Below are 14,125 nucleotides of genomic sequence, written 5' to 3'. Positions count from 1 at the left end.
TTCAGTTTATTAACGTTACTTGTTCAATCAGTGTTCAAATCGCTCGAAATTTTGAACACAAATTATACCAGGGTACCAAATACCGGAAACAGATATCGGCTGGTGATTAAGGCGGTTAAACGAAGAATGGATACACATAAGGAAGAGAACTGGAGAAGGGACTTCTATCCCATATGAACACGAAAGAAGTGAGTAACACGTTAGGATAATCTCCATAGGTAGTTCGATGGCTTCCTTGTTATTTTCTCATGTCAGATATATATTTGTCAAATATTCATAACTGTTATATCCAAATTTTCATTATTCAACATAAAAGACGAATTAAAGAACAGGATTTAGATTAAACGTAAATAACTGACAGCTTTGTTCTGATGATTTTCTAAACTGATGAATAACCAGTCTGTGATCGTCTGTCTGTTATACAGAATAAATCATGATTTTTTTTACATCCACGTATATAAGCTGAACACTAAGTGTTAAGAACTCTAACATCAAGTGTTCAAAAATAAAACACAAAGGCATTAAAAACTGAACACTACACATTCAATTGATGAACACTAAGTGTTAAGAACTCCAACATCAAGTGTTCAAAAATGAAACACAAAGGCATTAAAAACTGAACACCACATTTTCAATTGATGAACACTAAGTGTTAAGAACTCGAACATCAAGTGTTTAAAAATGAAACACAAAGGCATTAAAAACTGAACACCACACATTCAATTGATGAACACTAGTGTAAACATTTTGAACACCATTTTTGACTTAGAAAATGCATTCGTTTTTTTTTTATTTGCAGGAATCGTTAGATTTAAATGTTTCAGGCTTGAATGTTTGAACTAGGAACCGGTAGCCAATAATCCCACGAAGGTCATTTCTTCATGCTATAAAGTGTTGGAAAAAAAGAAAGATGTCAAAAAGGTATGACAACATATATATATATATATATATATATATATATTTATCATATGTTTAGTACAAAATACAGCAATTTTGTATCTCTAATAAAGGTTCTTTTTTCCAGTCTGTATCACCTACCCTGTATCGCATACCCCGTATCGCATGGCTAAACCTGTATCGCATACCCCGTATCGCATAGCAAATTCCGTATCGCATACCTGGCATGACGTCACAATTCGAATGAAGTCAACGTTTGACCTATGACGTCTAGTTGCTGTTCCTACTAAAAAAATGTCCTATCATTTCAACTTAAATCGATATTTAAAAAAAAAAATCATTACCCAGTAACTTTACTAGCGGTTTCCATAAAAAAAAAAAAATACAATAAGATGTAGAAATGGCTGTAAAAAACTGTAAAAGAAAAAGGCAGCTGAAAAAATACAGGAAAATCATAATGTTCTTTTCTTCCTTATATTTTCGGACGATTTAAAAAAAAACGGATATTGCATGAATCTAATTCTGTTAAAATATATGATAAACAGAATAATACATGGCAAAATCCGTATCGCATGCTGTATCACCACTCGACCAATATCAGCCCTCGGGACTGATATTGGTTTCTCGTGATGATACAGCATGCGATACGGATTTTACCATGTATTATTCTATATATATACATATATATTAATAGCTTATGAGGGTGTATCATTTCTATATATGTATACCTAAGGTCAAGACTTATGTAATTTAATATGAGGCAGGCATAACCTGTGAATGGGGACGAAGTCTGTATGTATTATTTTCTTACCTCAAACATGTTAATAAAGGAAACGGAAATACCGTAACGTTCCCGATTTCGGTTCTGTGGTTAGGGATTTAGCTGTGACGTTGTTTAAATTATGACGTCATATTCAATGTAAACAAAAGAAACGCTTCCATCAGGTAACGTTTTTTTTTCAAATCAAACAATTATTAAAATTGAAATTGTATTGAGTTCCAATCTTATATTTTACTAGACTGATACATATAATTTTCTTTTCAAAGTCTCATGCAAACAGAGACAGATTTCTGCGCAAATGCGAGGAAAACCGGAACAGGAACTAGATCTGAAAAAAAAAGTTAACGATTTTGAGTTCATTAGTATGGGGACGAAGTCCCCAATTACGGTAGAAAAATCAATGAAAAAAAAAAAAAAAAAAAATCTGGGAAAATTTCCCGAATTTTTCATTGTACTAATGAACTCAAAATCGTTAACGTTTTTTTTCAGATCTAGTTCCTGTTCCGGTTTTCCCGCATTTGCGCAGAAATCTGTCTTGTTTGCATGAGACTTTGATTTTTTTTTATATTTATCAGTCTAGTAAAACATAAGATTGGATCTCAATACAAATTCAATTTTAATAATTGTTTGATATGAAAAAAAACGTTACGTTACCTGATGAAAGCGTTTCTTTTGTTTACATCGAATATGACGTCATAACTTAAAGAACGTCACAGCTAATTCCCTAACAACAGAACCAAAATCGGGAACGTTACGTACGGTATTTCGGTTTCTTTTATCAACATGATTGAATTAAGAAAATAATACATACAGACTTCGTCCCCATTCACAGGTTATGCCTGCCTCATATTAGAATGAAAAATTCGGGAAATTTTCCCGATTTTTTTTTTTTTTTTTTTATTGATTTTTCTACCGTAATTGGGGACTTCGTCCCCATATAATGTCAAAACTTGCGTTTCACTGCCATAGAATACCAATTTGTACTCTAGTATATACCAAAATTAAAGCATAACAACCATTGCATAATTTGATGCTTTATGAAAAACTCTCTTCTATTAATTTTAAATTTTATTTTGCAGGATACATAATATTTTGCAGGATACATAGACTCATAGACATTACTTGTTGTAGAGGATTTTGACAATGGAAGTTGATAACAACACATAAAATGCCACCCAGTTGATAGATTTATGTGAAGATGCACTGAAAAGTGGAGCGTACATTGCATGTGATCGTACAAGAACTGTTGGATTTTGCAAACTTTAAACTTTCATTGTGACAAATATCTATATCATAAACTATCTACTTATCACATTGACATGCTTTTTTGGTTAGATACACATGATGTAGCAACTATCTTGTCATGTACTAAAGGGTAAATCATTATTTGTGATATATTTAAGTCAGTTTAAAAACATTATGTACGTGATTTCATTGACTGTTACTTGTGATATCATACGGTATTCTTCTGTACTTTTCTTACATATATGCTCATTTGATTATATAAAGAGTTACTTGTTAAAATATGTTTTATTGTTATATTTTGCCTGATTCAATATAGTTTTTATAACAATTTAATTAAGTTTAGTACGTATAGAAAATTATGTACGCTTGAAAATAGAACATGTTCCACATTTGAACACCATTATTTTGTACACCTATGTCAACTGGAATGTTAACGTCTGGTGTTCTAAATCTTAACATTTTGGTTTTTGAACATGTTCTGTGTGTTCAAAAAGTGTTACATGGCTGTTGAACGCGTCGACGTATTAAGATTTTGAACATTCGGACACGTTAAATCTTTGAACACTAATGTTAAGGTCTCTAACATCAAGTGTTCAAAAATGAAACACAAAGGCATTAAAAACTGAACACCACACATTCAATTGATGAACACTAGTGTAAACATTTGGAACACCATTACTCGTTCAAAAAGTGTTACAAAAAAGCGTTCAAGTAGTGTTCTATTTATTAACACTTAGATTTACAGTGTGTACAGACAAATTGTGTTAACGCATGCGGAAGAATATCTCGAGAACGTTTTGCGGGAAAATATGATCTATACAATCTATTAGAAAAATCGAATTATTACATAAGAGTGTCCACCAGGCACTTGCACTGCACTATTATTAGAATAGTAGCATAGAAATGATATACAAATGGATGAACATTATATTCACATGCAACTGTTATATATGCTGATTCGTATCACTACAATGTAATAGTTATTACGGTGAGGTGGAATTCCCTGTTATTTATTCACTCATCATCGCACGAACTTGTCTCAGAAAAAGTGTATCTCTACAAACTTTAACACAACTTTCAGGTATAGAGATTCGATTTTTTTTCCGAGGCAAGTGCTGCTGACCATTCACAAAAACTTGCGGTCATCCGATGTTCAGTACCTCAGTTCCAATCACTACAATCCAGTTCGCTTTCACGAATGTGACCTACCAATTAAGACTTTTTACCGGCTTTGTAATAACATGAGCAACATGACGGCTGCCACATGTGGAGCAGCATCTGCTTTTCCCTTCCGGAGCACATGAGATCACCCCAGTTTTTGGTGGGGTTCGTGTTGTTGTTGTGCCCCTATTTGCGACATTTTTTTCCTATTGTGTCAGTTTTTTTGTTACACATCGTTGTCAATATAATAGAATTTGATACGACTGTCATTCAAGTGAGAGGTTTAGCTATCTTTAAAACCAGGTTTAATCCACCATTTTCTACATGATAAAATGCCTGTACCAAGTCAGGAATATGACAGTTATTATCCATTCGTTTGATGTGTTTGTATATGCCTTCAATCCCTAGGGGTATAAATGTGCATTTCATAAATAAATTAAATTAAAGGTCGTATAAAAAAAGATTCAAATAAAGTTGAATCATAAATGATGAATGTTCGGTGACTGTTTTTAGCGAATAACTATTTTAACATATTCCGCATCTACATTGATGTTTCAAAAACAAACAATCACATTATATTTTGATGTCTAAATCATAGCTAATGCCGTCAGTATTTATAATTTGCTATTATAGTATATATTATACAATTCCAAAGAACACCAATGTGACACCATGTCATTGGACAAAGTTTCACTTTGTTATATTTTCAATTTGAGCGTAAATGTTCATACATATAAGAATTAACGTGAGAGTCTAGAATTGAACTTACTCGTTTTAAAATTATTGTGTTGATATTTAGTATCCATATAAAAGTTGTACATGAACTGCTATCGTTATTTCAAATTAAGAGGAGTTTTCTGTTGAAGAGCAAAGGTTTTATTTGATTATTCGAGGTAAAGTCCCAAATAACAATTGATATGTTTATTTTTGTACAAATTATACGCATATATTTGTTATGTACATAATGTGGGTTGTTATAATTTACAAATCGGAGGTATTATAAAACCACAAGATGACCAAAATAGTTTCACTTCCATTCATTTGAGACTTTTTTAGTTTTTTAAGCATTTGGTATATTGTATATATATCTATTTCACAATGTTAAAGACGGGGAAAACCCAAAACAGGAAATAAAATAAAAGACGTCAATAGTATTCTGGTTTTAACTCCGCTGTCATCACGAGGATGTGAATTCCCATTGAGACAGTCATACATCTAAGCCCAAGAAATTACATGAAAATGGGGGGGGGGGGATTTGAAAAAAATAGGCAGGACAGGAGTTTTGAGTAAAAAAAAAAGGCAGGATGAGACAATTGCCAAAAAAAAAAGTCAGGACGACAATTTAGGTAAAAAAAAGTCAGGATAAACTAAAAAAAAAAAAGCAGGACCAAACAGAGTGAAAAATAAAAAGGCAGGACAGAGATTACAGCTAAAAAAAATGCAGGACAAAATTTTTCATCCTAGCCCCCCCCCCCCCCCCATAAAAATCAAATGGTAGCTCCCTTATTAATAAATGTGAATATTTAGTCAATTACAAACATATATATACATGTATATGTCGTGTACAAGTTGCGATTATGTATAGGTTATAACGTATAAAAATATTGTACATGTTATAATTTGTACAATGCCAAAATACAAGTTATAACATGTACAAAAGTACCTCATCTATCTATCTATACTATTAAACGAGAAGACCTCATTTTGTGTGTCGCTTCTCTTCCTTCCACAATAAATCAATCATCATGCCTCTGTGTCCTATAGGTAACATGCATAGTCGCATTTGTCATCCATTCTTATGATTATTCAGATTGAGTTATTTTGGGAGAAAAACGACAAAAAAGGAGTCCGGATATGATTCCGTCATCAGACTGACTTTTAGTCATAGATAAGACTTCCTGTTTGAAACATTCACAAACACAACCAATCGTATGATAGATAACAAAAAATGAAAAATAAATAAGCCAATCAAATCGTTCTCCATATCATGGTGTTTAGATCGCAAGAACCACAACTATTATACCTCCTTATAGAGGACAATTATTTTTCGCGTTTATCTACATGTAAACTACGATTATACTACTTTAATATATAGAGACTCTCTGTGTATTCTATCTACTGTTTTCTTTCAATTGTTTACTATTTAACGGGTCATACCAGTTGCATATATATTAAAATAAGTAAAACATGTGACACATTTTAAAAAAACCAATCGTATGATAGATAACAAAAATGAAAAATAAATAAGCCATTCAGAGCGTTCTCCATATCATGGTGTTTAGATAGCAATAAAAACAACTATTATACCTCCTTAGAGAGGACAATTATTTTTCGCGTTTCATTTCATGGTGTAAAGATTGCAAGAACCACAACTATTATACCTCCTTAGAGAGGACAACTATTGTTCGCGTTTATCTACATGTAAACTACGATTATACTACTTTAATATATAGAGACTCTCTGTATTCTGTCAGGGACTTTCTATGTTAGTATAGAAAGTCCCTGATTCTGTCTTCTGTTTTCTTTGAAATGTTTACTATTTAAGGGGTCATACCACTTGCATATATATTAAAATAAGTAAAACATGCTCAACTTCATCTAAAACTACCTCGACCAAAAACTTTAACCTGAACCGGGACAGACGGACGACCTAACGAACGAACGCACGGATGCACAGACTAGATGGGGCATAACAATTTATTGTTGAAAGTGAAAATAGTGATTTGGCAAAAATGAAAGTAAGGTAGAGATTAGAGGGAGGCAGGACCTTTTTCGGGGCGTCGGGATCGGGTGTTTTGAAGCTCGGGATTTGGGGATTGATCCTTACGGGATCCGGGAATATATTTTTCGATTTCGGGATATGAATTTCTTTAAATTCTGCATCTCGGGATTTCGGGATCAGGACCCCTCCGACCACCCCTCAAATTAGCCTTAGTCGGTCTTAGTCATTTATACAAGATTCATATCCAACCATTGGCATGTTAGTAAGGCTCTCAAAAGAAAAAGCAGATGGATTGTCTTTGAAGCATATTTTATTAGACTTATAATGGTCTATATATAAGCAGTTACATTTATTTGATGTTTGAAACGGTGCAAATTTTTAATTTGATTTGACTTTTACCAAAAGAAGCATTGTAGCAAAAGAGAAGAATAATTGTGGTCTGAGGCCAGAAACACGAAAATAATTGAATTTAGCAGAAAGGAAACAAATATCGGACTTTGGAAAAAGGGAGAGGGCTTTTGATACCTTTTATGAAATTCTCCATACATAATATCTTTTACAAAAAATCATCCTACAACAGTTCACAAGCTGTGTGTGAACGCGATTTCGCGGGTGTGTAACGTTCTAGTACATGTTATAACATGTACAAAATATTGCTTAAAAATGGTTTTAACAAGTTGTACAAAGTTTGAAATAAAAATATGTTTCTATTAATACAACACATGCCATGCATTAACCTCAATAATATTAATATATACATGCAATAAAATATTATAGGAAGATGAATTAAAAATTTCAATTCATTTGTAATAAGTAAGGAAATGTAACATCACAAACTTTCCTTCGTCCTTTTAATATTCGACTAGAACACACCCGCGAAATCGCGGGCATTCAGAGCGTAGTTTAAAGTATGTAAAGTGTTGTTGGAAGAATTTTGTAAAATATTGAATGACTGGAGAATTTTAGCAAAAGTATCATAAGTCATATATAGGTTATTTGGGACAGGAAAATGCTTCTTTTTTTTATGCCTCCTCCTTTATTTCCAAAATTCCCAATTTTTGGTTTTCTATCAATTTCAATATGAACATAGTTTTCATTTAGTATGTTATGAACATTTAAGTAAGGAGCCTGTAATTCAGTGGTTGTCGTTTGTTTATGTGTTATATATTTGTTTTTCGTTCACTTTTTGTACATAAATAAGGCCGCTAGTTTTCTGGTTTGAATTGTTTTACATTGTCAGTTCGGGGCCTTTTGAAGCTGAGTATGCGGTATGGGCTTTGCTCGTTGTTGAAGGTCGTACGGTGACCTGTAGTTGTTAATTTCTGTGTCATATTGGTCTCTTGTGGAGAGTTGTCTCACCATGGCAATCATACCACATCTTCTTTTTTTTTGTAATCAATAAATTTTGTAAAAGATTTAATGACTGGAGTTTCAGAAAAGGTATCAAAAGTTCACATGAATATTTTTAGCGCTTATCTGTATATTATGAACATTCATTACTATATAAATATAGTGTATTTACTTTCAATTCTAAGTTTACTAATCGATCCATGGTGGTCATTGATATAGTATACAGACCTTCTCTATTTAATAAACTCTGTGACCGCCGTGGATAGTAAACTTGAAAATGATAGCAGATAGAATTCTGAAAATACACTTTATTCTTTGTATATGTATGTTCAAAGTATACAGAAAAACGCAAACCGGAAGTCTAATCTGACTTAAAATTTTGTCCAATGACGGGACAATATCCGGATGCCTTTTTTCTCGTTTTTCTCCCAAAATAACTCAATCTGAATAATCATATGAATGGATGACAAATGCGACTATGCACTGTACCTATAGGACACAGAGGCGTGTTGATTAATTTATTGTGGTAAGGAGAGAAGCGACACCAAAAATAAGGTCTTCTCGTTTAATAGTATAGATTTTCAGGATTAATTATAAAAATGTTGAAACTAAAATCATTTCAATCGATTTCATTGTTTTGTCCTAGATTGGTAGTATCAGAAACTGGACACATTGTGTATATTATCATCTCTACTGTTAAGAAACTCAGTTTTTTTGTTTTAAACATCTGTTAAGTAATAACATCTGTCCCTTTATCAGCCCAGGATGACAGATTTACACCTCTATAGTTGACTATTTTATAATTTAAAAGAGTAGATATGAAATTTTCACTCTGAAGGCCTTAGTTGCAAGACTGGAGATGCTTTCTTTTTAAGCGAGTGACATTTTTCAGAGAGTCGTAAGTAGTAGAAAAGTCACAGTTATACCCCTAACATGCAGAAAATTGACAAAAAATGGACTTTAAACCCTAACCTTAACCCTAGTGACAGTTTTGCAGCTGCCCATATGTAAGATTAAAGTAAAGATGGAAAAAATAGAATATTAAAGGATAGAGTTGTTGAATAAAATGCCTCAATTCATTGTAGAAGAAAATGTCACGGAATTAATCCAGGTTGCAGCGGAACTTAACGTTACAGGAGCCCATACCAGAATACTTATATTAAAAAAACCCGAGTTGAAGAAAAAATGAAGAGACCTTGGAAATGCATTATGGGGAATTAACAGGATACACCAATTTTGGGCTTATGACTTTCATTTTAGAGGAATTATGCCAAGAATCTCATTTTTTAGTCCTATATGGAAAACTAACACTTATGAGTCTAGATTAAAATGAATTAAATAGAAATTTTAATCTTTGTTATTTTTTTATAAGTCGTGTAACATTAACATTCAACACCTGCGATGTTAATGGTAGTATAAATATGGATTTAACTGAAAAGGAAAAAGAATAACCATATACCATGGAGAGAGTTATACCGATTAATAAAATATTTAAAAATAAAACAGGTAACATAATTGACTACAGATTTTTGATTGATGAAAATATAAGAATGGGCGTATCCAGCAATTTTTAAAAGGAACAAAAGGGGGGATTCCATTTTCCCATTCAAATGCATTTATCGTCTAAAAAAGAGGGATTCTAACGTCCGGACCTCCTGGATCCGCCACTGATTCGTGTTGGAAAGAAGATGTCAAGCCTTTCTGGTCACGTGTTGGCTACAAAACGTATTAGTTATAACTTATAGCAAATGACCTAATGCTGAAACAATAAGTAATGGACCGGCCTATACAAACAAAAATTGGTTATACGTATTCTCAATACGTATTACAATACTGAAATTATAAATGAAGAGTTAAACTTTTAAGTATTCATATCAAATATTGATTTGCCGGGTAAAAATTAAAGATGCATCACATCACCAGTTGAACATAACTTAAGGGGGTCTATTCATTTTTTTATCCAAGAGATCGGACTCAAAAACTGTTAAACTACTTACCATCACGAGTGGTTATTATATGTTTTCTTTTCTTTAAAAATAAATAAACGAAAAAAGATTTTGATATAAGTGGAGTGATGTCCTTGTTAGGTTGTCGTTGTAGTTGTTTTTAATTCATCGTAGTAAAGAGGCTAAGCATGTATCAATATTGCTGTAAACTTTATGTCACGAATATCATAATTATCCAATCATGCATATCTCTGATCTAAGATTTAGAGGTTCTGATAAAGGTGTACAGTATCTGTATGTCTTTTACGTGTTTTATGAATACGTTTGGATAATACTGTTAACCCCATCATTCCCAACGAATGAATGACAGCTTTTGTCTTCATTATTCCACGAGGAGGGGCAATAGGGGGTCCGTTAACATGTTAACAAAACCTCAATTTTGGCAAAAACAGTTAGCAAAAATGCTGATAACAGTTAACAAAGTGGGTTGAAAACAGATAACAGTTAACAACACCTTGAAAAAGGCCAAAACAGGTTAACATAATGTAACGGAGGGGGTCGGTGACGACACCTCCCGGGACGTGTAGTGGCCAGTACTTCGTCCCTATTCGACCATCGGGATACCTGATATCAGATTATGGCGGAACAACAGACAATAAATCAAATGCAAACTATATTTATTCACGAATGTACAATAATTGCATTAAACAAAGTTGGATAAAATAGGAGTCAGAAAACTTTCTTAAATGGAGTTCAAAAATAGAGTAGTATTTCAAATGTAGAAAGAAAGTGTTCCCAGAGTTAGTCTTAAAGTATGTAAATTGGATTCGCGTTGTGTTTCCAAGTAGTAAAATTTGCACCAAAAAGGGGTGACTAACTCTGGCGAACTGCACCGAAGTGGTGACTAACTCTAGACTCGAGTGAACTGATACTGTCCGGCGAGTATTTGGATGCCTGTTCAAAGCCGACTCCGACTGAATATCAAATGATATCCTAAACTTGTCATTAATCAGGAGAACTTTAACATAAAAGGTACTGAAGAAAAGTTAAATAAATGAATATTCTTAAAACATTATAAAAACATAAAAAGTTAAATACTAAAACCGTTAAATTAACAATCCTTACTTTTATCTTACTATATTTAAATCAAATTTAAACTTAAAGTAAACATTTAAATACTAAATAATTAATCTGTCCAAATTAAGGGGAATTAACCTTAGGCACATCAAGGCACATCTATTACATTCCTCCCCCCTTAGGACAAATATTAAAGAAATTGATATTTGGGAAAAGAACTATTTAAAATAGATGTGTTGAAAACAATTAACAGTATAAAACAATGCAAACAAATGTCAATAAATGTCAACAAAAATGTCACATAAACACATGGCCCAACCATCGGGAAAGTTCCACACGGTATAAACGTCCAGGAATAGGCGGTAAACACAGTATAAAGTACAATAATCCATCTATAATACTAAAATTACGAGGTCAAATTTGTCAGCCGTCATCGGGTAAAAACGACAAATCAAAGAATTCAACTCTATATATAGCTAATATAGGACAATGGTGTAGATTAAAAATTACACCACTCCAGACCCTTTTGTTTTCCACATAATTAATATTGCCAATAATTAACAAGTTCCGGGTCAAATCCGATACCGATACCAATAGTATATTCACCTGTTACCTATAAACTTATCTGTACGTTCCGCATTTGACAGGCGCACCACCAAACGGTGTATTTAGGATTTTGATATATACACGGGTCATAATCAAAGGGCTGACACTACTAAATTCAATCATTGTCAAATTGTTTCCTATTGTAGTTTTATTCAGCAATCAGCAATACTTTCTAAGATAACTAATATAGGACAATGTTGTTGATTAAAAAATACTCCATTCCTGGATAGCCAGGACCTTCTGTTTTCCAAATAATTAATATTACCAATAATTGATAAGTTCCGGGTCGACGGGTTCAAACAAAGATTTGAAAGCAGAGAAAACTGTGTATCTTCATTATAATCGACATAACTTTATCAGATGACAATATCAATTACTAAAACAAGGCTTAAATATATATACTTTAATTCAGTCACGGATCGACCCGCGATATCACGGGTGTGTACTTGTAGAATATATATCCAACGGTAAATGGGCACAGCCTATCTGTATGTACAGTATTCAACACATAGTCCTTCAAACGGAAACGAAATATAAATATGGTTAATCTGTATGGTCCAAGTTGTACCGGGCGGGTATAGTCCACCAATTGTTGATCTCACGAAAAACACTTTGAACATGTGTTTTCGGGTTCTTAAAATCCATCGTTGTACCAGGTTTAGTCCACCATTGTAGATCTCACGGAATCACGTATAACATGTGATTCCGGGTTCAAGATGATCAAACGTTGTACCTAAAGTAAGAAAGGTGTTCTTGATACAAGAATGGCTTACTTTATCAGCTGGTTGTCTTCACACTCAAACTAACTGCCACTCTATAGATTTCTGCCATGACTTATAAAAGTCACAAAAGGAACACCGTAACAAAACTAAACAAATTAAAACAATAAAACTTGTTCAGAAAGGTTAAAAATCCAAATAAATGAGCAAACTCATTAATAAACCTATTCAAACAAAAAAACTAAGCAACAATCTAAACAAACCAACATCAAAAGAAAAACACAATCAAATCAAACAACGTTTTTGAGGGTGGTTTAGATAGCAAAACCGGCTCATTAACGTGACCAAGAAAAACAACAAATCCAATGAAAACTTTGAAACCATACATACTAAACAATATATAAACTGACAAAATAAGTCAAATCCAATGAAAACTTTGAAACCATACCTACTAAACAATATAAACTGACAAAATAAGTAAAATACTAAATATACAAATTAAAACTAATAAAACATACAATGTGAAAACTTTAACTGGCTTATCCTTCAAACAAGAAAACTCACCCATGCTAGAAATCAAATAATTAGATATACAGCTTTGCAAATCAGATGGAAATAAACTTTGAACTTTGTTGACAACTTTGCATGATTTTTTCACATTCTTATCAACTGAAGTAGAAACTGGTTTTTCTGGTTCAACAACATGAACAGAATTGACACTTTTACAAACTTTATTGGGACAATTAGCTCTGATATGTCCAACTACCAAACAATTGAAACATTTTTTTTTAACTTTAAGCTTCTTATAAACCAGCTTTTTAAGAACTTTGACAATTTGATCAATACCAGACTTCAAACAACTAAAATCTAAACTTTCTTCACTTTCCTCAATTTCACATTCAACAGGTTCAATTGTCAAATTAAAAGACTCAAATTCTGTAGCCAAAAATATAGCATCATCAAAAGTTTCAGGATGCTTAAAATGCACAAACTTGCCCATTTCCTTCTCTAATTTGCCAATAAAAAGATCCATAAAATAAATTTCCATACTGTGAAAATTATTTGGATATGCACGATGGCATAATAGTTTGAGCCTATGCCCAAAATCGAACACAGATTCATCTGTCAAAATTGTACAACTATTCAGTTGAAATTTATAAAATGCTATCCTTTCCTTAGGATTAAAGCGTTGAAAAAGTAAACTTTTCAAAAAATCATAGCTTTGCAACTGAGTTGGAGTAAGAAGACGTAAAATAGTTCGTGCTTCTTCTCTTAAGTTTATTACTAACTGATAAGCCATTTCAGAAAAATTCCAGTTATTCCACAGACTAACTGCTTCAAATTGAATAAAATAATCTTGTACATCAGCACTAACACCGTCAAAAGTACAAGGTTTCTGTTCAAACTTTAACATTTTGAAAATCAAAAATTTAAACAATATCAAAAATAAATGCAATAAAAATATTCATACCAAAACTGAGGGATCAGGTATCCTGGTCACGGCACCATTTGTAACGGAGGGGGTCGGTGACGACACCTCCCGGGACGTGTAGTGGCCAGTACTTCGTCCTTATTCGACCATCGGGATACCTGATATCAGATTATGGCGGAACAACAGACA

This window comes from Mytilus galloprovincialis, chromosome 10 (assembly GCF_965363235.1).
Source record: "Mytilus galloprovincialis chromosome 10, xbMytGall1.hap1.1, whole genome shotgun sequence".
Classification (NCBI taxonomy): Eukaryota; Metazoa; Mollusca; class Bivalvia; order Mytilida; family Mytilidae; genus Mytilus; species Mytilus galloprovincialis.
The sequence above is the reverse complement of the archived record's forward strand: the minus strand, read 5'-3'. Positions refer to the sequence as shown.